Source organism: Oncorhynchus clarkii, chromosome 2 (assembly GCF_045791955.1).
Source record: "Oncorhynchus clarkii lewisi isolate Uvic-CL-2024 chromosome 2, UVic_Ocla_1.0, whole genome shotgun sequence".
In the NCBI taxonomy this organism is placed as follows: domain Eukaryota; kingdom Metazoa; phylum Chordata; class Actinopteri; order Salmoniformes; family Salmonidae; genus Oncorhynchus; species Oncorhynchus clarkii.
This window is the reverse complement of record NC_092148.1, coordinates 63,412,786-63,438,315: the sequence shown is the minus strand read 5'-3', so window position 1 is coordinate 63,438,315 and position 25,530 is coordinate 63,412,786. Positions and strand designations below refer to the sequence as shown.

Here is a 25,530-nt window from a genome sequence, read left to right as displayed (position 1 = left end):
GGGATAGATGGAGATTATAGATTGGGTCTTTTTTGCTTTGCTTAACCTTTAAGAAGTTATTAATGACGACAAGGCAGCTTTTATATGGGCATTATAATCAATTGACATGATCCCAGCCTCTAGAGTTTACAGTATTGAATACCTGTAGTTACTCTAACTTACTTCATCTTCACAATCAGTCTCGTACCACCAGGTGAGTGGCCGAGGAGGTTCTGGAAGTGTGCTCCGCAGACCATCCTTAGCAGGACACAGTGGGCCTGAAGAGAGAGATCCACTTCCCCACCCTCCACTTCTCCACTTCTAAAACGTAGGAATTAAGCAGAGAATATCCCTGACCTTTGCGTGTGTGTGCTCCTAAACGTTTCCTCACCTTCCCTGTATTGGGTGGCTTATTGTTATAAATGTTGTGGATATTGTTTATTGTGGTTCCACGGTTTTTTTTAGATTCTATTGAGGCACACAGGAGGGCTCCAGTTTTCATGTAGTTCCAGAAGGGGACAGATGGTGTAGAAGCAGCTGGTATAGCCAAGGAATGGAACTTCTCCTTATTAAGACTGCATTTAGTCAAGCTGTTCATTTCGCCCTCAATTGAAAAGATGCAGAGCATCAGACTGCTCATCAAACTGCTTTCCTTTCTCCGAAGAGGCTGATAACAAATTCCACTCCTGTTAACTGTGGGTGTAAGAATTTCTAATGAGGAGTGTTTAATTAGGGATAGGCGTCTTGACAGCGGGACACCTGTCGACAACATCCGGTGAAATTGGAGGGCGCGCAATTCAAATAAATAATCGTAATATTAAACATTTATGAACATACAAGTATATTATATAATTTAAAAGCTTAAATTCTTGTTAATCAAACTGCATTGTCCTATTTACAATAGGCTTTACAGCGAAAGCATACCATGTGATTGTTTGAGGATAGCGCACCACATCAACATATTTTTCAACCAGCACAGGGTTCATAAAATCACAAATAGCGATTAAATTAATCACTTACTTTTGAAAATCTTCCTCTGTTTGCAATTCCAACGGTCCCAGCTACAACATGAATGGTCGTTTTGTTAGATAAAATCCTTCTTTATATCCCAAAAAGTCTGTTTAGTTGGCGCCATCAATTTCAGTAAACCACTCATTCAACATGCAGACAAAGGAATCCAAAAAAGCTACCGCTAAACTTTGTTCAAACAAGTCAAACTACATTTCTATTTAATCCTCAGGTACCCTAAAATGTAAATAAACTATAATATTTCATACAGAAAGTAGTATGTTCAATAGAAAAGTTATATTAGCAGGCGCACGTCCTCTTTGTCGCATGGGAACAAACTGATGTTCCACTGAGACTCTTTGTACCGAAACTCCAAATTCTTCCTCGTTTTGGAAGAAACAAGCCTGAAACCTTGAACAGAGACTGTTGATATCTAGTGGAAGCAATATGAATTGCAATCTGAGTGCTAGAATTGCATAGGACCCATAGCTTTAAATATAAGCCTGGGACATCAGTTGGTTTTCTGTAGATTTTAGTCTACCATAAAAATTGTGTTATAGTCTCATACATTATTTTAACATTTCTACAAACTTCAAAGTGTTTTCTATCCAATGGTACCAATTATATGCATATCCTGACTTCTGGGCCTGAGTAACAGGTAGTTTACTTTGGGCACGTCAGTCAGGTGGAAATTCAGGAAAATAGACCCTAGCCCTAAGAATTAAAGATGAACTAAACAGATCACATACACCGGGTGTACAAAACAATCAACACACCTCCCTAATATTGAGTCACACCCCCCGTAGCCCTCAAAACAGCCTCAATTCGTCACGGCATGGACTCTACAAGGTGTCGAAAGTGTTCCACAGGGATGCTGGCCCATGTGGACTCCAATGCTTCCCACAGTTGTTTCAAGTTGGCTGGATGTCTTTGAGCTTGAAAACCCAGCAGTGTTGCAGTTCTTGACACATTCAAACCGGTGCGCCTGGCACCTACTAACCTACCCTCAAAGGCACATAAATATTTTGTCTTGCCTATTCACCCTCTGAATGGCACACATACGCAATACATGTGTCAATTGTCTCAAGGTTTAAAAATCCTTCTTTATCCCTAATCTACACTGATTGAAGTGGATTTAACAAGTGACATCAATAAGGGATCATAGCTTTCACCTGGATTCACCTGTTCAGTCTATGTCATGGAAAGAGCAGGTGTTCCTAATGTTTTGTACACTCAGTGTATGTGTGTAAGCCCGCACTGTACTGTACTGGAGTGCCCACATCTGGGATTATGGAATTAAAGTTTTCTGAAGTGGCAAAAGCAAGATGATTGCACCGCTAGGAAAGCCAAATCCAGCTATTATCGAAGGAAACACCCAGGAAGAAATATCTGAGACACTTCAAGAAAAAGTGCACACATATACACTAGCTGACTTACCATTAGGCAGAAGAGGCAACTGCCTCAGGCCTCACATCATCAAAGGGCTTCATGAGCTGGTCAAATTAGAATAATTTATCCGCTTGAGGCCCCCACATGCTCCACACAAGACATACTAAGTAAATAAAATAAAAACATCCCCATAAAAATCCATCTAGAGATATGTTTGGTTTTTGCACAGGCTGTTTCTCAATCCACAGCACCTGCGGTGGACGGTGGCCGAAAAACAGAGGTTTTTGTCAGACCAGCAGACATCCTGAAAATCAGTCTTGGTACCGGGCTGAAAAATGAATGGAAGTGAATATAAATAGAAGGTATAATTCCTATATCTCTCAGATTTAGGACAGACACTTCAAAACATACTCACTTTTGAGTAAATGTTTGACTAGCTGTTTTCCATGTATGAATCTGTTATGAAAATCAAATCAAATTTTATTGGTCACATACACATGGTTAGTAGATGTTAAGCGAAATGCTTGTGCTTCTAGTTCTGACTGTTCAGTAATATCTAACAAGTGATCAAACAATTTCACAACCCTCTTATACACACACACAAGTGTAAAGGAATGAATATGGCATAGGTAAGATGCAGTAGATGGTATCGAGTACAGTATATACAGTGGGGCAAAAAAGTATTTAGTCAGCCACCAATTGTGCAAGTTCTCCCACTTAAAAAGATGAGAGAGGCCTGTAATTTTCATCATAGGTACACTTCAACTATGACAGACAAAATGAGAAAAAAATCCAGAAAATCACATTGTAGGATTTTTAATGAATTTATTTGCAAATTATGGTAGAAAATAAGTATTTGGTCACCTACAAACAAGCAAGATTTCTGGCTCTCACAGACCTGTAACTTCTTCTTTAAGAGGCTCCTCTGTCCTCCACTCGTTACCTGTATTAATGGCACCTGTTTGAACTTGTTATCGGTATAAAAGACACCTGTCCACAACCTCAAACAGTCACAATCCAAACTCCACTATGGGCAAGACCAAAGAGCTGTCTAAGGACACCAGAAACAAAATTGTAGACCTGCACCAGGCTGGGAAGACTGAATCTGCAATAGGTAAGCAGCTTGGTTTGAGGAAATCAACTGTGGGAGCAACTATTAGGAAATGGAAGACATACAAGACCACTGATAATCTCCCTCGATCTGGGGCTCCACGCAAGATCTCACCCCGTGGGGTCAAAATGATCACAAGAATGGTTTGCAAAAATCCCAGAATCACACGGGGGGACCTAGTGAATGACCTGCAGAGAGCTGGGACCAAAGTAACAAAGCCTACCATCAGTAACACACTCCGCCGCCAGGGACTCAAATCCTGCAGTGCCAGACGTGTCCCCCTGCTTAAGCCAGTACAGTACATGTCCAGGCCCGTCTGAAGTTTGCTAGAGAGCATTTGGATGATCCAGAAGAAGATTGGGAGAATGTCATATGGTCAGATGAAACCAAAATACAACTTTTTGGTAAAAACTCAACTCGTTGTGTTTGGAGGACAAAGAATGCTGAGTTGCATCCAAAGAACACCATACCTACTGTGAAGCATGGGCGTGGAAACATCATGCTTTGGGGCTGCTTTTCTGCAAAGGGACCAGGACGACTGATCCGTGTAAAGGAAAGAATGAATGGGGCCATGTATCGTGAGATTTTGAGTGAAAACCTCCTTCCATCAGCAAGGACATTGAAGATGAAACGTGGCTGGGTCTTTCAGCATGACAATGATCCCAAACACACCGCCCGGGCAACGAAGGAGTGGCTTTGTAAGAAGCATTTCAAGGTCCTGGAGTGGCCTAGCCAGTCTCCAGATCTCAACCCCATAGAACATCTTTGAAGGGAGTTGAAAGTCTGTGTTGCCCAGCAACAGCCCCAAAACATCACTGCTCTAGAGGAGATCTGCATGGAGGAATGGGCCAAAATACCAGCAACAGTGTGTGAAAACCTTGTGAAGACTTGACCTCGGTCATTGCCAACAAAGGGTATATAACAAAGTATTGAGATAAACTTTTGTTATTGACCAAATACTTATTTTCCACCATAATTTGCAAATAAATTCATTAAAAATCCTACAATGTGATTTTCTGGATTTTCTTTTCTCATTTTGTCTGTCATAGTTGAAGTGTACCTATGATGAAAGTTACAGGCCTCTCTCATATTTTTAAGTGGGAGAACTTGCACAATTGGTGGCTGACTAAATACTTTTTTGCCCCACTGTACATATGAGATGAGTAATGTAGGGTATGTAAACATGATACAAATTGTTTAAAGTGATTAGTGATACATTTATTCCATCCAATTTTGTATTATTAAAGAAGCAAGAGATTTGAGTCAGTATGTTGGCAGCAGCCACACAAAGTTAGTGATGGCTGTTTATCAGTCTGATGTCCTTGAGATAGTCTCTCGGTCCCAGCTTTGTACTGACCTTGCCTTCTGGTCAGGCTCCGTAGACGGGCACATCGCTCCCGAGTATACTACTCGCCAATGTCCAGTCTCTTGACAACAAGGTAGACAAAATTCGAGCAAGGGTTGCCTTCCAGAGAGACATCAGTGATTGTAACATTCTCTGTTTCACAGAAACATGGCTCACTTGGGAAACGTTAGAGTTGGTTCAGCCTCCCGGTTTCTTTACGCATCGCACCGACAGAAACAAACATCTCTCTGGTAAGAAGAAGGGCGGGGGTGTATGCCTTATGATTTACGAGTCGTGGTGTGATCATAACAACATACAGGAAGTCAAGTCCTTTTGTTCACCTGACCAAGAATTCCTTACAATCAAATGCCAACCGCATTATCTACCAAGAGATATCTCTTCGATTATAATCACAGCCATGTATATCCCCCCCAAGCAGACACCTCGACGGCCCTGAAAGAACTTCATTAGACTCTATGTAAACTGGAAACCAAATCCGGAGCCTGCATTTATTGTAGCTGGGGATTTTAACAAGGCTTATCTGAAAACAATGCTCTGTAAATTTTATCCGCTTATCGAATGCACGACCCGGGCTGGCAAAAATCTGGATCATTGCTACTCTTAACTTCCGCGACGCATACAAAGCTCTCCCTCGCCCTCCTTTCAGCAGATCTGACCACGACTCCATTTTGTTGCTCCCAGCCTATAGACAGAAACTAAAACAGGAAAGGCCCGTGCTCGGGTCTGTTCAATGCTGGTCCGACCAATCTGACTCCACACTTCAAGATTGCTTCAATCACGTGGACTGGGATATGTTCCGGATAGCCACAGACATTAACATTGATGTATACGCTGATTCGGTGAGCGAGTTTATTAGCAAGTACATCGGTGATGTTGTACCCACAGTGACTATTAAAACCTTCCTCAACCAGAAACCGTCGATTGATGTCAGCATTCGCGCAAAACTGAAAGCGAACCACTGCTTTTAATCATGGCAAGGCGACCGGAAACATGACCGAATACAAACAGTGTAGCTATTCCCTCCACAAGGCAATCAAACAAGCTAAGCGTTTGTATAGATACAAAGTAGAGTCGCAATTCAACGGCTCAGACACGAGACGTATGTGGCAGCATCTACAGTCAATCACGGATTACAAAAAAGAAAACCATCCCCGTCGCGGACACCAACGTCAACTATCACTCACTTCCGTCATCGTGAAGTGCTTTGAGAGACTAGTCAAGGACCATATCACCTCCACCCTACCCAACACCCTAGACCCACTCCAATTTGCTTACCGCCCCAATAGGTCCACAGATGACACAACTGCAATCACACTGCACACAGCCCTAACCCATCTGGACAAGAGAAATACCTATGTAAGAATGCTGTTCATCGATTACAGCTCAGAATTGAACACCATAGTACCCTCCAAACTCGTCATTAAGCTGGAGACCCTGGGTCTCGACCCCGCCCTGTGCAACTGGGTCCTGTAATAACACTATACGGGACGAGACCCGTAATAACACTACACGGGACGAGACCCGTAATAACACTACACGGGACGAGACCCGTAATAACAGTACACGGGACGAGACCCGTAATAACACTACACGGGACGAGACCCGTAATAACACTACACGGGACGAGACCCGTAATAACACTACACGGGACGAGACCTGTAATAACACTACACGGGACGAGACCCGTAATAACACTACACGGGACGAGACCCGTAATAACACTACACGGGACGAGACCCGTAATAACACTACACGGGACGAGACCCGTAATAACACTACACGGGACGAGACCCGTAATAACACTACACGGGACGAGACCCGTAATAACACTACACGGGACGAGATCCGTAATAACACTACACGGGACGAGACCCGTAATAACACTACACGGGACGAGACCCGTAATAACACTACACGGGACGAGACCCGTAATAACACTACACGGGACGAGACCCGTAATAACACTACACGGGACGAGACCCGAAATAGTGCACAATACACGCAACACGAAAGCCGAAACAACAAATCACAGGTACTCACAAGACCAACAGACAAGGGAACAATAACCGACCAGGCCAATGGGGAACAGAGGGCACATGATAGCAGAAATCGTGGCAAAGTGAAGTAGAAAATAAAACAAATACAACACTAAGCATTCAAAGGCCTATGCTGGCTCTGTTGGAAATCTCTGCTGTCAATATAGTCCCAATTGCTGGTGGGGTAGGATTGAGTTTTTATAGTTTTTAATTGTTCTAAAGCTGCTGCCATGTCTTGCCTCAGATAAATCAATAGTGCTGTCTCTCTGTGTGACTAAAGTGCATGCCAGTGAAGATTAATCACTCAACCTCCTGCTTTCACTTCTCCAGACCCATCCTCTTAGAAGTGGATGACGCTTCCTATCAATATTTGCATGGTTCTCACAATGCACCGGCCACCCTGCTAATTAAATGCCTATCAGTAATTAAACCAGGTGCGATTCTGCTATTATTGCACCATTTTCATCTGCTTAGCTAAACTCGTTTACGGTGTACATTGAGTGTATATACACTGAGGGGACAAAGCATTATGAACACCTTCTCTTTCCATGACAGACTGACCAGGTGAATTCAAGTGAAAGCTATGATCCCTTATTGATGTCACTTGTTAAATACACTTCAGTTAGTGTAGATGAATGGAAGGAGACAGGTTCAAGAAGGATTTGTATGCCTTGAGACAATTGAGACATGGATTGTGGCAAGGAGTGGAACATAATACATAGACAGCAACCAAGCTATGTCTACCATGGTTATAGCAGAGAATAGCCATAGTAAGCTTATCCCAGGACTGTCTCCACTTCAGACACTCTTTGAAAAGGCATTGAGCTTCGTGGACTACATTAACAATATATGAATCTCTACTTTCCTCTCTCTGCTGACAGTTTGGTGTTATTGAAATGTAATTTGTGAGGTGCCTGGGGATTTGTGTGATGGACACACACAGGCACACAGACACAGACACAGACACACACACACAGACACACACAGACACACACAGACACAGACACACACACACACACACACACACACACACACACACACACACACACACACACACACACACACACACACACACACACACACACACACACACACACACATACAAATGCTTACAAATGAAAATAGTGGGACAAGATAGAAAGCTTAAAATCCTCCATATTCTAGTGAGAGAAGATGGTGGTTCCGCCTGAGAGTGGTCCTCTGGATTATATGAATTATCTGTATTTAAGAATCTCAGCCGTTGGCCTGAACAGTCACAGGACTATGCCATAGAATTCCCCATACAATATTGCCCCCTGCTGTTATTCTCCAGAACACCTACTGTTACTATAGTCTGCAGGCTCTACTTGCATGGTCTCTTACATCACTATGTCTTCTTATATTTTGTATCTCTGCAGTTGTGTGTTTCTCTGTCTCGCCGTGTCAGTATATTTCTGTTATTTTGCATGTCTGTCTTTATTATCTAGCAACATCTGTCCTGTTCTCTTTCTTGCAAAATAGGTGTCCAGTCCATTGGAGTAGTTATTTTATAATGTCTCTTAATTATGGAGCATGCTGTAATTAATTAACATCATGGATGCACCAACCGTGAAGCTACTGAGGAGAGGAGAGAGAGAGAGAGAGAGAGAGAGAGAGAGAGAGAGAGAGAGAGAGAGAGAGAGAGAGAGAGAGAGAGAGAGAGAGAGAGAGAGAGGGAGAGAGAGAGAGAGAGGGAGAGAGAGAAGTGTTGTTGTGGGAGAATCATGAAGATGCTGAGAGGACTTACTGTGATAGAATAAATTCATTCACGGATTTGGTTTAATTGCTCATTTTACGTGTCTGTTACTTGGTTGGCTTACGAGATCCAAGATGAAGTATCCAGTGAGTTTCCTTTTTTACAGCTCAATACTGTAGACATAAAGATTATTTTATACTTTTTGTTTTAGGGAAATTGAGGAACAGAGACCCAGAAAATGAAACTAAGGAGGAGAGGGGGTCTCCCAAAGATCCCCTGTCAGCCCCAGTCACCCCCACTCTCATCACAAATGGGTAGTCAGAGTCAGGTGTGAAACAGCTACACCCCCAGCAGATAGGAGCACAACAAGTCCCCAGCAGCACAGTTGCCAGCCAGTGCTGATCAGAACACAGGCAAGGCAAGCCGTATAACTAAAGAGCCCCCCAGTGCTGGAGTGAAGGAGGTACAGTACAGTACACACTATCAGGTGGCCTGCTGATGAGATTTCCTCTCTGTCTCTATTGCTCAGACCTTAGGAACACCTTAACCGAGAACATTGTTGAATTGAATTACAGTATTGAATCTCAACTCCTCTCCTTTTATCGACTATTCGTTTGTGCACCCTACCGTCTCTCACGATTGCTCTATCCATGTGTCCTTGTGTCTTTATCTACCGTTCTATCATTGTTCTGACCTACAGTATACCTCCTTATCTGTCTCTCCTCCTCTCGTCTTTGATATCCTACCTATTTACTGTATCGGCTGCTGCAGCCAGGTGAAAGCCAACTGGTATCCTTCGCCTTTTATGGTTAGGTTCTGGCTCTTTGTGAGGTCAAGGAGGGCCCCACGTAAGAGATCAAACTCAAAGGAGACCCCTCACTGGTCACTTACAGCCTGGACAGAACTGAGATCGAATGTGGCCTTCGTGTATTTAGCTATACCATGATCATTCTGAAACTTAGTTGTGTCCGGTTTACTTGTGAAGGATAAAGGTATCTGTGTGAGCTTTCTTTGCTTGTGTTTTTAATATGTCCCTGTTTAGGTGTGCAATGACTGCATCCAGGCAATTATCATTGATATTCAAACAAGGACTTTTTGATTTTTGATTTGTAAATGATTGAATCAGCGGAATCATCTCATCCTTGCCGGTTCTGCATCAATTTTGGGATCCATTCCCCCTCCTCTTCTCTTCTTTCTCCTGCAGTTGTTTGACCATCTGGCCGAGGTAAAAATGATCATGAGGAACACAGGGAAGGTGGGCTTTGAGTTCAGTGCTCTGTTGGGGGACCAGGATGAGTGTGAGGACTCTCGGCCTGGACATCCCCTGGTCATCCCTAGAACGGTGAGACAGCCCACAGTATAGAGGATATACAGGGCTTTCTGTACCAATCCTCTCTACCAGCACCCCATGTTTAGTATTTAGCGTAACTACATACACACATCTAGTGGTTTTACTGTAGCTATTTAGGGTGTTTTTCCTGTAACCATTTACCTGTCTCTCATTACTCAAAGTGCTACACCGAGGCGAAGGCTGAGCGGAAGCTGTCATTGTACTATCTCCCTGGGATCCCTTAGGTTTTCCACAAGACTGCAGGAGGCTTTGTGTGAGCCAGAGAGCATCACTCTCAGAGGAGAGGGCATTTTCCCCAGGATGTGTCTGGACCCAGTGCTCTGTATGTGCCTTTGTTCGTTGTGTGGTTCTATCTCCATACTGTGAAACAGTTTTGTTACAGTATGTTACTCTCTATTCTTGCCTTGTGTAGATGGTGAAGGAGTCCACGGAGGCCCTGGAGGAGGACAGGAGAGATAAAGGCACCACTCGGCCAACCACTGGAGAGGGCCTCCTGTCTGACGAGGACTACATCCCTACAGTCAGTATAGTCAACTCTATCACTAATCTATTTTCCCGTGATTCGTGTACATAGATCGCACCATCAAAGCCAATTTGTTCAGTTTGTATACCAGACATGATACCTGGGTGATGTGTGTGACAGATGTGTGTGACATTTATTTCTCTCTCACTGTGCTCAGCATGATTCCCTGCTGCAGATGGAGGTAGAGAGGCTCTTGGTGAAACAGAATGCCATGGCTATTGAGAAGAGACAAGTGGACCATAGGGACACACCTGCGTCCACTAGAAAGGGGCGTAAGAAGCTTAGCAGGTTGGCTCACATGCAAGTACGTAATCACACCATGGCTATGCATATATTCAGCTCATTACTGAAAGTAGGATCTCATTAAGTCTCATGTTGATGGAGTACACAGTGGATTTTGGCTATGTGATCCAGGATAGTGTTTCTACTCACATAGTTAGTCAAAGTGACAAACACATGTCTGTTTCCTTCTGGGCTGACCGCCGACCGCTTACAGGCTCAGGGGGGTTCCTGGGCAGCATTTGGAATGAATGTAGATAGATAATGCTATATGTGGATGGTTTTGATCCAGAGCTGTCTCCTATCCTCGGGGTGAAGAACCTGCCCTATTGTAAGAATGAGACTTCTGAGGTGAAGTTTGAGCCTATCTGGATCTGAGGGAGATCAGCACCGTCATGCCTATACAGGTACAGCAGGAAAACTGTTGCACGAATAGCCAACAGTAGTTCTCCACTTCAGTACATGGATTTTTTTATTACATTTTTTTGATTGAACCTTTATTTAACTAGGCAAGTCAGTTAAGAACAAATTCATATTTACAATGATGGCCAAACCGAGGCGACAGTGGGCCAATTGTGCGCCGCCCTATGGGACTCCCAACCACGGCCGGATGTGATGTAGCCTGGATTCGAACAAGGGACTGCAGTAACGCCTCTTGCACTGAGATGCAGTGCCTTAGACCACTGTGCACTCTGGAGTATCCTCTGTGTACGTGCTGTTTTGTTGTTTTCCAACATGTGTGGGAAATATTTCCACCCCTAGTTTTTAAAGGTCAAACAGGCTGAATGTGCCATGGTGCCGTTGTGGTGCCGTTGTACTGTGTGTTGTTATTGCCAGATAGTTGGGGGCCTTACAGTCCAGATCTGTCTGTGTGCCGTAGTCACCATATCCGCCGTCTCAACCTCCACGGATATGCTGCAGTTTGACAGCCTCCAGTGTGGACTGTTTCAGGTGACCGACCACTGTCCAGCTGTTCAACCACGAGCCTGTCCCCTGTGAGTGGAGTATCGCAGAAGAGCAACAGCCCAAGGAGAAGGTACACTACCCAGCAGAAGCACTGGTATTCTATACCGCCTCATGGTTTATAAGGGGTTTGTTGAAGCTGAGGGATATTTTCACAAACAGCAGGCAGCAAAACTGTACAGTACAAAAGAACACACCCTTTAAACAGATGACTTGTCAGTGGGTTTAACCTCAATTATGTGCTTTTACCATTAAAGCAAATAGCTAATTAGGTGCATTTTTGTTCATTATCTTGTGTTTTATTATGGATGAAATATTTAAAAACAGGATATTAAGGGTATTAGCTGCAGGGCTTTGGCCCATTTTTCTTCTTGTCTTGTTTGTCTTCAGAGAATAATTATAGACCCCAGGGTCCACACTACGTCTACTGAGAGGTGAAGCTCATCTCATTTATATTTGGGCTTTATCTTTACCAATAGGACTGCATTGTATCACAGAGTAAACCAATATCAAGATACAATATTCACCAAGTCCTCTTCAGTAATGACATTATCCACATATATATTAATTAGGCTATGGTATAGATATTGTATCTCTCTGTTATTGTTTAAATGTATTATACCATGGCATTGTTGAATACTCGTTTCTGATTGGCTTGAAGGGCATACATGCATTATTTCCCTATAATGCACAATATATTTGCACGGTAGAATTCAATGGCTATAGTTCTTACATGTTCTATGTTTGAGCTGCTTTTGAAAGCAAAAGTCGAATCGAAAACATTATTGGCATTATTGATTTAGATTTTCATAGTAGCCAGCTAGGATGATGGTTTGATTAGCTAAACTAGCAAGTCTGTTTGGTTACCAAGGGAACTGGTGTCGCTAGCTAGTAAACTTGCTGGCTACTTCAGTGGATGTTGAACACATTTCCACCTGCAAATGAACACAATTCTGCGTTAAATTATAGCCATGGTATAAAAGGGACAATCAACTCGGGCCTTGCGTTGTGGAACACACCATCCACGTCGTTCATTATTTTCCAGAGAATGCATTGCCCCTCGTTGATTATCTCTTTCTTTACAGTTAATAATTGTTATTAATTCAAGTAATATGTGCCTATAGCCTGTGTTTAGATTGACAAGCATGTCCCCCTCCACCTGAGATGGAAGGCCAGATTGGAGAAACATCCTCCCCCAAGTGTGTTTGAGATGCTTCCTTCAACAGGCGTGCTGTATCATGGAGACAGTCAACATCCAGGTCAAAGTCAGCCCAGCTGAGGGGGTAAGTAAGTCCAAAAGGCCCATTACAGATTAATATATTTAAGCAGTCATGACTGCAGGGAACACGGCTCTCTCATAAATGACAGAAAAAGTTTGAACTTGTCTCTCTAGTCTGTTCTGTTAACATTGCGTGTCGGCATTTTCTCAGTATTTCCAGAGCTCATCTTTCTCATGAATGATGGAGTCAGGATGAACTGGTCACAGCCAGCTGGGGACAGAAATGAGCCCTGGGAGACACAGATAAGAGGACAGACTCACAGAGGGCCTTATCTCTCTCTGCCGTATTATGGACCTCCTCCATCAGATACACACACACCAATGACAGTTCTGCTGCCTGGTGCTTTAGAGTCTTGATGGCTTTTTGTGGAGATTAGCTGAACCTAGCTAAAAGATTGGTGTAGCCTCTACAGTGTGTGTCTGGTTGGTGAAAGTAATGTTGAAGAGTCAGGGAGAGACAGAGACAACTAAGGGAATACTGGAAGAGAGAGAGTGTTGGCTGGGCTGCTGTTCAGATAGTGTCTGGCTGCTTCCCTGGATGTGAATGGCTGTGTTGTTTCCATAGAGGGTGTACAGCCAGAGGCTGGTGGTGTCAGTGGCCCAAAGCACCCAGAAGATGCTGCTGCTGGCCAGGGGCAGGGAGAGGAGCACCAGCTGGAGTTATTCTCCTCTGTGCTGGAGCTGGGACCCACCCTCCCATTCAGTGCTGGAGAGGAGACTGACGTGATCATATGGAACCCTTGCCTCTTTCTAATCCCGGGAGTTCTAATCCCGGGAGTTCTAATCCCGGGAGTTCTAATCCCGGGAGTTTGACAAGAAATACCAGGAGGAAGAGAAGGTGAAATCATTTGACTGCCTCTAATGGTGGACCTTGGCAGACATGGTTCTTATCAAAGAAAACATCAATTGTGTGTTGAATGATCTCCTATGTTCTGTTTAGGTTGTATTACGTTTCAAGTATGAAGAAATACTGTTTAAGAGCTTTGGAATATAATCTCTCCCTCTCTCTTAAGATTCTGCGTATGATGACCAGAATTTCCTGCTGATGCCCCACGCGCCCCAGGAGAGTCACTAACTCCTGAGCTAATCGACTATTATAATGACCACAACTGTGAGGAGGAGGACGGTAGGTCTGCTCTGCAGTGGAATCACACTTGTATTTTTATTCTGCTGTCAGACTGTCTGAACATCTCTTATCGGGATGGAAAAGCAGTACATTAATATTTACTGATAGCTTACTGATTTAGAGGTCATGTATAATCCATTGGGGTGAGTTCTGGGACTTTCGGTATAAAAGGCCTAGTTTGATCTGCAGTGGAAGCTTTGATTTGACCTGGGATAATCTGTAGTGGAAGTTCTCACTGACTCAAAGCGTTGTCTGGTTCCCCAGACTCCAAGGCTGGCTCCTCTAAAGATGAGGAGGCGTCTGAAGCAGGGGAGAAGGGAGAGCCGGAGGAGGAGCTGGCCACCCCACCCCTTCCAGAACGACTCATGGAGGAAAAGAAAAAGGCAGCTCTCTCCAAAGATGAGACGTCATGTGGAGGTACTGAACAAGACCAAATACATAACACTATAACACTCCGAACAGTACAAATGAATACCACAGACATTATATGTGACGCTGGTATGAATGATTCAGGAGACAGGCACAGGAAGGCTAATAGTTTTTTTTATTTCACCCAAATTACAGCATGCCATGTAAAGGCGCGGGGACAAAGACCAAACAAACACATGCATAACACACAGGGTTGAAACCCAAACAAAAGAGCGAGGTGTACCTCGAATAAATAACACAAGAGCACAATGATTACCACACAGGACGAGACCCATAATCATCAGCGCAATCCACAAGGGCACGAAAGCCAAAACACACAGCACAGGTATTCACATGCACCAACGGACATAGTAACAATAATTGACAGCACCATGGTGAAATGAAGGGCACATTTATACAAATACAATCAGTGGGAATGGGGACCAGGTGTGCGCAATGACACAGTTCGGCGGGATCTGTGACACTATAATAGTCATAGAGAGCAAAAACAGCAGGTATCACGTTGCATTCTGTCCCTAGACCTGATCAAAGCCACAGTGGACAGCAGGACTGCCAGTGTGGGGGACCTGGAGGTCAACCCAGTGTCCAGAGCTATCGCCCACCACATGGGCATTGACCTGTCACCTGAGGGCCAGGCTACACGAAACCGCCAAACATCGCAGTCATTGTGCATGGGGCTCCCTTCTCAGGAAAGCAGCAGCACATCTACCATTTGAAAAAGTAGCAGTGAGAAAAGCATTTATCTGTGTGCAGGTAAAACGGGCACAACAGTGACTCTTGACAAACACTAAGGTGCAGCATGTCTAAGCATTGATCCTGTGGTGCTGGTTGCATTGTCCTCAGGGATGACCTCTGCTAACCTGTAGGCCCACAAGCTGTGTGCCAAGGCTGCCATTGAGCATGCTCAGAAGAGGGTGGAGGAGGCCGGTGAGTCTCAGCTTGATGGATAGGTATTCACGGGGCATCTCACTCTGTAGATAGCCAATGATAACTGTATCAAACAAATTGTAATGTATGGCATTAAAGCCTAACATTAAACTAACTTTGGATGAACTATATACTGTGTTTGTAGTTGTCTAACTGTAGGTGTGATGTGTGTTTGTGTCTATACAGCCCAGGCTGTGGTGGAGGTGATGGGGCCTGCTGGTCAGGGTGCTGGTACTCTGAGTGTGGAGGCTATAGCCAAACACCCTGCTGAGGGCAGTCAAGTCAACGACCCCCATCCATCTCTACCAATAACAAGAACAGTGTTGTGGGTCGGATGAGGATTTAACAGGTCACCGCCCCCTCAATGGTACCCGCAGCTCATCACAGTAATGTGTATTACAATATCAAAGCTAGGAGTTTGTAATGCCTCTTATTAGTGCTTGCTTTCTGTGCAGGGTGGTGTTCCTATCCACCAGCAGCTGAGCATCAATGTGAGTGTGAGCCAGGTCGTAGAGCTGGGCCTGATGAACTGACTGCTACCAGACCAACTGCTGGTGGGCAACCTCTCAGAGAGACCACAGGTGACATACAGTACAGAGACACACAGAGCCTATGTGGGCCTCTCAGTCCTTGGTCTGGGCTGTTTCAAGTTTTATTAGACATACAGTATGAACAGGATACACATGGTATACACTGTCCAACAAAATGCTTACTTGCAGGTTCCTTCTCGACAATGCAACAACAATAATTTATAGTCCATGGACCCTGAATAAATCCACCGTGTGATCCGAAGAGCGTGTAAATGATGCATGTGATGTATGTGCTGTCCCCTGGCAGCTGAGTGACTGTCACCGGGGTGTTGTGATGGACGGGATGGAGACGCTGTACTGCCGCTCCCCCAGCAGCACCCAATAGATCATCAAGGCTTCATCTACATGGTCAACCTCTCAATCAACTACTACGTCTTCAAAGCCAAGGAGAGGGCACAGAGAGAGGCAGAGGGTGAGGACAAACTAGTCCAAAGGAGACTGCACCCCATATAAACCTCTCTGTTATTGGGAGGGACTATCCTAGTGGAACAGAGACCCTGAAAAGCAACATACTTGAAGAGTCTCTTGAAGTCTCTTGAAGACGTAAATACGTATTGACCTTTCAATGTATTTTTGCCCATGAATATATAATAATAATAATGATGATCTTTAATTGATGTCCCCTCTCTTCTTCGTTCCCCATGTGTTTGAGAGTTTAGGGCTTGGACTCAAAAGCCCTCCTATCCCCTCCTCCACTATCTCCTCTGTCATACTCTACACTAAGAACAGGCCTGTGCCCAGTGCACAGCAGCTCACTAGTTTCTTCCCCTTTATGGTGCCCTCAGCCCCAAAGGAAGCTTAAGGCTCGGTCAAGGTATAAAGGTCCTCCATGAAAAATAGCATAACTTCACACATCAATCCACTATTGCCACCATATCCACTTGTTTATTTTGAACTTCCTGCTTACTCTGAAAAACATGATTGATGATACTGTATTAACATTATGTCTAGACTTATGCTCATTCCCTGGAACACTTGTTAACCTCGTTAACAACTGTTTCTAAAATGCCCTTTACGTTTGTCCATTTAAATTGGATGATAAATGAATTAATAAAGCTATTAATTATAGCCAGGTCTAACTGAATGGGTCTTACAGGAAGAGGTGTTGACCTCTACTGAAGGACGGGGGAAGAAGGCAGACACGGGCAGAGAGAGTCAGAAAGACAAGAGACGCACCCTAGCCAAAAAGGGGTCCAGGACCAATGACTCCCGCTCCCCTCCTCTAAAGGCTGTGACTCGCTTATTTGACACTGAGCAGTGCCAACAGGAGTCCCAACAGGAGTGCAAACTACATAAGAATACACAAGAATAAACACTGATGTGCATGAATGTGACTTAAAGGTTTGTGTTGTTTTCTATAGGCTCACCACATTCCACTGGAATGTCCCGCCCTATGGAGAGGCGATCCTGAAGATCTGGTTCCACTCCCAAGTCCCTGTCAAGTTTGACAAAACACTGAACTTTGAGTTGTTGGGTACCAAGATATGTTTCAAAATGTACTGTGGGGGAATCTGTACATATCTATCCATCAGCAGAAACACAAAGTGAGTATTGTTTGTTTCTAAAAGACATTTGTGTTTTTTTTATTCCTTCTGAAATATGTTATAAATAGCTGAGTTTTGTCAGATCTCATAATTTAAAAAAATAAATAATAATTTACCCCTTTTTCACAGTATCCAATTGTTTTTAGTAGCTACTAGGAAACATTGTGCACCTGGCAACCTTGGTTAGCACACAATGCACCCAGCCCACCACAAGAGTCACTGGTGTGCAATGAGACAAGGATATCCCTACTGGCCAAGCCCTCCCTAACCACATTAGACCAATTGTGCATCACCCCACAGACCTCCTGTTTGGTTACGATAGAACCTGGGTGCGAACCCAGGGTCTCTGGTGGCAGAGCTGGCGCTGCAGTACAGCACCCTTAACCACTGCACCACCCAGGAGGCCTGATCTCATACTTTTTTATAGGTTGAAATGTTTTATTATCGCTGTAAATGATGTGTTGAGTGTGTGTCGTTTGGTCTATCCCAGGATGGTATTTGCCCACAGGAAGAGAGTCCTTTGCTGAAGCGTTGCAGAAGAGCTACATCATCCGCTCTGGCCTCTATGAGTTTGGCCCACTGCTCTGTGGCAAGACCACAGATACGTAAGGGGATTAACTTCCACTACCTACTCTGTGAGTTTATTCACTGTAACTCCATAGAGGACAACATGTGTGATGTATGCCTGTGTGTTACCTGTCTGCGCCATAGGTATAAAGAGAGGAAGTATCCAGAGAACATGGAAAGGCTGGTGATACACAACAACACCCCACTGGATGCTGAGATTAATTTCTTCTTCCAGCATGACACCAAGGCTGCCACCTACCAACTGGACCCTCCCAACATGACCCTTAAACCCAACGAGAGACAAGAAGCCAATCAGAACTACTCATGACATCATAGAATGTAGTCTGAGATGTCGGATTAGTCAGAACCCTGACTGTGTGACACAAACTTACCTAGAAGTTATGACTGTTCACTGATATTATCAGTGAACATTCTCACGCCCATTTACTTTTGTTCTCGTTTTGAAACTCCAATGATGTGTTCCAATGATCCATGGTTGTGCCCTGGCAGATAGAAGACAGTGTGGTGTATCAAAGAGAACCCAGAGCCAGCATTTCTGTCGCGGGGTCCATCCCGAGCTCGAACGCAAGCAGCTGCATTTTGAAAAGAATCTGCTGCACAGGTCTGAAATTAATTAATGCTCTAATTAACATTACCCCGAACTGCTGTATCGTTTTTAACATGCTTCAGTAACAAAGTAGGAGATTTGTTTTTGTCATGGTAGTTTTCTGTTGATTTTCCTTTCGCCACTCTACTACATTCTCCCTGTGCTGGTTGTGAACCTCAGGAAGAACACAAGGAGTCTGTACCTGCGTAACAACACGCTGCTGCCTGTAGCCTGGAGGCTAGAGGTGCTGGGGGGTGAGTTCAGTGTGTCCCAGGACCAGGGCATCATACTTAGGGATCCTTGGGGTGTCCCTCCCCAAACCCCTAACCCTAAACTTAACCCCTACCCTTATTCAAACCATAACCTTAACCATAACCCTAACCTAACCCTAACCCTAACCTTAATTCTTACATTAACCATTTTAAATTTCAACTTCAAAGGGGTAGAGACGCCCCAAGGATCCCGGATAGCATGGACCCTTATCTCAAGCCAGATTGAGCGATTGCCGTCTGCACTGATCGGTTGAGGAACGAGCGTTGCGTAAGAGTGACGCCATCTGACATGAGACAATGGCCCATCGACCTAAAGAGAGCCATATGCCTCGAGGCACATTACTGGATGATGATTGATTTGATGTTTGGTATCGACTGTTGCATTATTCCTGTTTACCTCATATTGTTGTTGTGTGACTTTCTGTCTGTGTTGCCGTGTGTGTTATATGCCTGATGTGAGGAATAGACAGCCCCCAGGTCTGCTTCTCTCCACAGGTGGTCCACCTCCATGTAAACTGTGCCAAGGAGGTGACCGTGGCCTTCTGCTCAGAGCCGCCCGTAATACTGACTGCCCAGCCTATCAAGTGTAAGCTGTGCAGGGTGGTGTTCCAGCAGGTGGTGGACCAGGTGTCAGACTGGGACGACCGCCTCAGGACCATCATGTAGGTTGAATCTGGGAAACAGGCGGGTAGTCAACAGTCTGCAAAGAAGAAGATAAGGTCACACAGGCTTACTAAAAAGGCTACATTTTTGTGACTGTATTTATTGTTTATCATCATGACCCATGCAGGTAGGATATTTGCTGACTACTCAGACTCCTTGCTCTGGTCAAACGCTACACCACGCCCACGGACGTCAGTTTCTCCACAATCAGTCTGGATCTGAGTACCTCCACAATGATTTCTGGAATGTAAACACATTCTATCTGTTCTGATTGGTCCCAGAAACCCATGGTTTGGGTCAGAGCCAGGGTAAAGCAGCATTTTGAAAATGTGTCATTAGCTTTAATACTCTGATTGGTTAGAGATGATCCAATTGCTGATGACTGTTTTCTACAACACCCGTTATTTTGACGTTACCACAAATTACTTCAAGGGTGTGGCTGTCTCAGAATGAAATATGTTGCGAACAGACAGCGGTGGAAGAATTCCTTTTGAGTCGTCAGGCAAGGGATGAGAGGCCATTGTATTTTAATTACAGCAACTAGTGAAGTAAATTGAGTGTGCTCTGTCTGTCCCCATCGGATTGAGACAGACACAGAGCTATGGTAGAGAACTCATTCAGAGTTATGGAACTATGCATCAGTGCTGTGTGTGATTATGCCAAGTTCTCCTTGAAGAGGAGAGACCATCCACTTCAAAGGACACACTGCTCTATCAGACCAGGCTCACCAAACAGTGTATCTGGTGAATAGGGAGAATCAGCCCTTCCAGTTTATCATTGAAGAAATGTCTTGCCACTCAGAAGCCTTTCTGGACAGCCTGCAGCTGGAGCCTATGGAAGGGGTAGTGCCACCTGAAGACAGGTGTGTGACTCAACTCTCAGCTTATCAGTGGTACATAAACAAATCATCTAAACGGAATGTAACTGGATGGTGTAGCAGTCCATCTGTTGTTACAGTTAATGCATTGTCAGTGACACAAAAGCATCCTGTCTCTCTTGGTGTCCTGCAGGTTTCCTGTGGTAGTGTCCTTCACCCCAACACAAGATGGAGTGGTGATCTTTAACCTGCTAGTTCAGGTGAAGGTCCAGCCCCTCACTATGAATGTCAAGACAAAGGGCGATAGCATGAACGCCTGTATGCAGTGTGAGAGCACCGAGGGAGGCGTCGCTGAGCTGTCCCCAGGCAACTCTCCTCATCAGGTGGACTTCAAACGGGGGAGAAATGTGGGCTTCAAAGCTTAAGACTCAGACAGAAAGGCTAATTATACACTTAACTCCTCATAATGCAAATTCACAGCTACCTTTTCACTCCTTTGCTTTGTCTGAAGTTTTATAATGACATTCCTTCCCCCTGCAGAAGTGTGTGCTCAAAGACATGGGCCTCAACATCAAGGTATCTCTGAGCAGAATCTTAGCAGAAATGAATCTCCCTCTTTCTCCCTCTATGTCTACCATTTGTTCTGATTCGCGATTTTCTCTCTCTCTCTGTCTCTCTCTCTCTCTCTCTCTCTCTCTCTCAGATTAAGAATGGGCGTTCAGTTGTTCCATCCTGGACTCAGCTGGCCTGGATTTCTCCTTCCTCAAAGACACCTTTGTAATTGGCTTCATCTAGGATGCAGGGATGGTGCCAGCTACACAGACACTGATCATAAGCAACAATGGAGAGAGGGGCATCAGGTAACTGCTGACAAGTTGCCTCGCCCTCTGCCTTTGTTTGAGCGACAACTTTAAAACCAAAAAAAAAAACAGCCTACATCCATTGACAGGCTCGCTGTTGGCCCTTTTCATTTCCTCTCGCTTATACTTCCAAATGAAATGTAATGAATAGGACAGAGGGCCTCACTGCACTGGCAGGGAAAAGCAGAGGTAATATATATTAGTGACTCTCAATGAAGGAGCTGCCATAGCGCATTATTCTCCTCTTCAGTTCAGATCAGGGATAATCAACTAGATTCAGCTGCAGGCCGTTTTTTTTCTGAGTGGATGTTCGGGGGCCGGAACATAATTACTAATTAGTAGTAGACTGCAAATTGACAGCAAGAAGCCCAAACAGATATGATATTTGACTAAAACATAATAATTTCAAACCTTGCTTAGTATGCGATCACGTCGTGCCTCTCTATTATGCGTGGGAATACTTGGGAACAGATTTTTTATTTTTTTTGTTGCTCAGAAATAAATTAAACCACCTGCGGGCCGCCAGTTGGGGAACCCTGGTGTAGATTGTCAGTTCTCTAACACCCCGTTTTTGGAGGCGGGGTTCCAGACGGAAGTGCCCATAGGAGGCAGTGCAATACCATGAGCAAGTGGTCTTTGAGATCAATGACTGTGTCGAGCAGGTGGTCGAGACCCTAGGTCAAGGAATTGAGATGAAGGTGAGGAGATGCCTGTGTGTGTGTATGTGTGCATACGTGTGTGTGCTTGTGCGTCTTTATGCATACGTTTCCTGTGCACTTCTTCCTCCCAGGTTGACTTTGAGGACCCCAGACACAAGGTGGTGAATCTGGGGGCTCTGCAGATTGGTCAGAAGATCAGGAAGGTGATTCCCCTGGTGAACAACAGCCACTCCTCTCTGACCTCTCCCTTCTGCTCAGCTCCACTGTACACACTCTGCTTGACTCCAGGGTACTGTACGCCTCTCAGAACCACCTCAACATCACTGTCACTGTGTCCTCTCTCTGAAAGGCAAGCCATATGGCTACCTCGACCTGGCAATTAGTACAGTAGCTACATTAATGGATGTTTTGCTCAGAATGTAGCTATAAAGAGAACACAGTTGAGAGTTGTCATACTAGTTTAGTTCTACCTGTGTGAGTGAGTGTGATGAGACGTGTATTCCTCTTCTGTACCGTCGGTGCTGTCAGTGAACCCGCCAGGTGAGGTGACCCTGAAGCCTTTTGGGGGCCTCTGTCTGGTGGAGGTGCTATTCTCTCCCAGGTAGCGCATGGCTCCCTTCACCTCAGAGCTGCAACTTGAGTATCTGGGCACGGTACGCCCCCTGCTGGTGCTGAATGGCTGCTGTCATGGCATGGAGGTCAAGCTGGACCAGGACTACCTGCCCTTTGGAGCTGTTGCTCAGCGCTGCAAGGCCATAAAACGCATCATGCGGAACACTGGAGAAATTGGAGCCAGGTAGGTACTCTGACACACATACTGGTGCTCATGATACATTTTGATATTTTGCTAGTTCCAGTGGGATATGAAGAGGTTTGGCAGAGACTTCACCCCTGCAGAGGGCTACATCTGCCCTGGGATAGAGGTTCCCTTTGAGGTGGCCTTTGCCCCTGTGGAGCTGAGTCAGGACCTGAGATATGATGACCTGCCCTACACCGTAGAGAGAGCCATCAAATTCCCCCTGGCAGGCTCCTGAATCATGCCCCCCATCATTGACCTTGTCCTACTTCACAAATCAGCGCTGGACTGAAGCCTGTGATCGAGGGGGAACACTGGAGTGGCCCTCCTCCTTCATCATTGATCCCTACCAGCAGCACAAGGCTTATGAGATCACATACAAACCCATGGTCTTGACCCCAGATGGCAAGAAGCACCTGGTGAGAGACACTTTTACTGGAGTGCTGTCTTAGTAGTCTCGAAAAACCAGACCCTAGGCAAGCCGGGAAATTAAAACTTGTGGGAGGCAACGCGGATGTCTAGAGGGATTACTGTCTTAGCCTTAGAACAGACTGAGTGTGTCTGTAGTGTGAAGAGCCTTGGTTATGAGGACACATTCTTATTGTTGCTGACAATGAACGTCAAAGCCCTTTTAGATGACTTATGTTGGTTTTGTCAAATAATATGTTTATATGACACAGTATATTATACCATTACGCACTGTAGATGCATCCTGTTATTCATCTCAGTTGCTTGACCACACTGTCTTACTCTCCTCTCCCTCTTCCAGGACTCTGTGTTCTTCTTCCCAGATGTGACAGGCATATACTCTACACTCTGCATGGCACTTCTGAGGCCCTCAAAGCTGTGGTCGTACATTGAGACAGGGCCTGTCCACAACTGGCACTCCAACCCTCAGCAGTACCACACTACTACTTTAGCAGGATGTCTATCAGCTGTTTAACACCTTGTAATGCCACTGCTTCTACCTCTGTCACACTACACTACATCACCACAACTTTGTCAGCTGCCAGTACTAAAATGTTCTGTGTGCTGGTTCCTTGCTGTGGTGGAGATCATCAAGCACTGTGTCCCTGAAGGGCCTGGACTATCTGGATGTACCAGCTCTGGCCAAGAGGGACTACATGGTCTTCTTCTTCGCCTACAAGGAGGGCCAATGCAATGCAAACGTCAGTGGAGAGAATCTGCTCATGTAGATGTACATTATAAATGCATACTGACCATCTTCAGGTACTTATAGATTCCAAAATCCAGATCATCACATCATCACTATACCGATAGTTGAAGGCTGTAAATGCAGCTGTTTTCCAAGTTGATTTGTATTCAGTCATATGTGTCCTGTCCTCCTCTAATGAGTCTTCAGTCTACCTGTTCTCCTACCTGAACTACAAGGCCACAGAGACGGGTATCATCAGCACAATAGATATGGTGACTCCGGTGCGCCAGACAGCCTCTGCCTCTGTGAGAATGGAGAACCTCATTAGCCTGTACTTCAGTGCTGAGTGCCGCAGTCCAGATGTCAGTGTCTCCACAAGTATTGTGCCTGCATTCTCCAAGGTGGGTCTGCATGCATCTAACGTAATGACAAGATTGTTATTTTTCTTGGCATACACTGCGTATCATTCAAATGCACATTGTGGTTGATACTATGTTTACTCCTCAATTATATAGTTTTAAACAAATGTCAAGCTAATAATTTTAGCACTGAAATAACTTGAAAAATGGTAATATGTTTAATATTTGCATATTTAGACTATATACAGCAGGCTCCAGTAATTACATTTGTTTACTGTATTTATTTTACAAATATGAATGTATTTGTCTTTGTCCTATTTATAAAGCCTTAGGTTATTTATCCATTTTGAGATTAAAGAATAAATATATTTATAGCAGACATGGTCTATCTTATCAGCTCTGATGTTGGGTGTTATCTCTTCTCGTTTCTCTAGTCTAGATCCATGTGTTCTTCTCAGAGCCACTAGGGAGAGCACTTGCTCCTCTCCAAATAGCACTCATTTGGCATCAGCACCAGATACTGTACCTCCTGGGTTCATTTGTGGGAACAGGATGGGTGTTCAGAATGCATGAAATATATGTTTCCAATTAGCATAAACAGCAGTTCAATAGTGTGTTTGGTGAATAGTTGGAAGTGTGTGTGTGTGTGTGAGAGACAGGGAGCAAGCAGTGAGTGAGCAGGATGAGGGCCTGTGTTTTGGGAAAGGTAACTATTAAAATGTTCCGTCATTCTCTCACAAGTCAATGAGTTGTTAAATTCTTTCATATTTAAATATTGTGCAGGGGTTTGAAGTCTCCTGACAGAGCTTTTAATTTGGTGAGTAGGAAAGCTTTAAATACCCGTACAGTATTTCCTGATTTCTATGAAGTATGATTCAAATTTAATTACAATATAGTGTAAGTGAAATAGTTTTCCTACCAAAGTTTTTGAATTAAGTATGTTAAAAGCAAGTTTTTTTTAAAGGTGTGGGCATAACCCAACAACAGAATGGTGTGGGCGTATACCGGTCATTAAAAATATTCACTCAAGTAGAACACTGATTGGCCAGGTCAGCCAATGAGCCAACATGACATATTGTTCTATGAGGAAAAACAGTGACATATTCAATACCGCCTTGCACACTCTTGCCTGCATCAAGCTGATCTAGGGTGTAATCATT

The 25,530-nt window shown here is 44.5% G+C and overlaps 1 pseudogene; it reads left to right on the top strand.

Annotated features, from left to right (window-relative positions):
- LOC139377859 (hydrocephalus-inducing protein homolog) overlaps window positions 1-24,837 on the top strand; it is a 60,500-nt pseudogene extending 35,663 nt beyond the window's left edge.
- The last annotated feature ends 693 nt before the right edge of the window (window positions 24,838-25,530 follow it).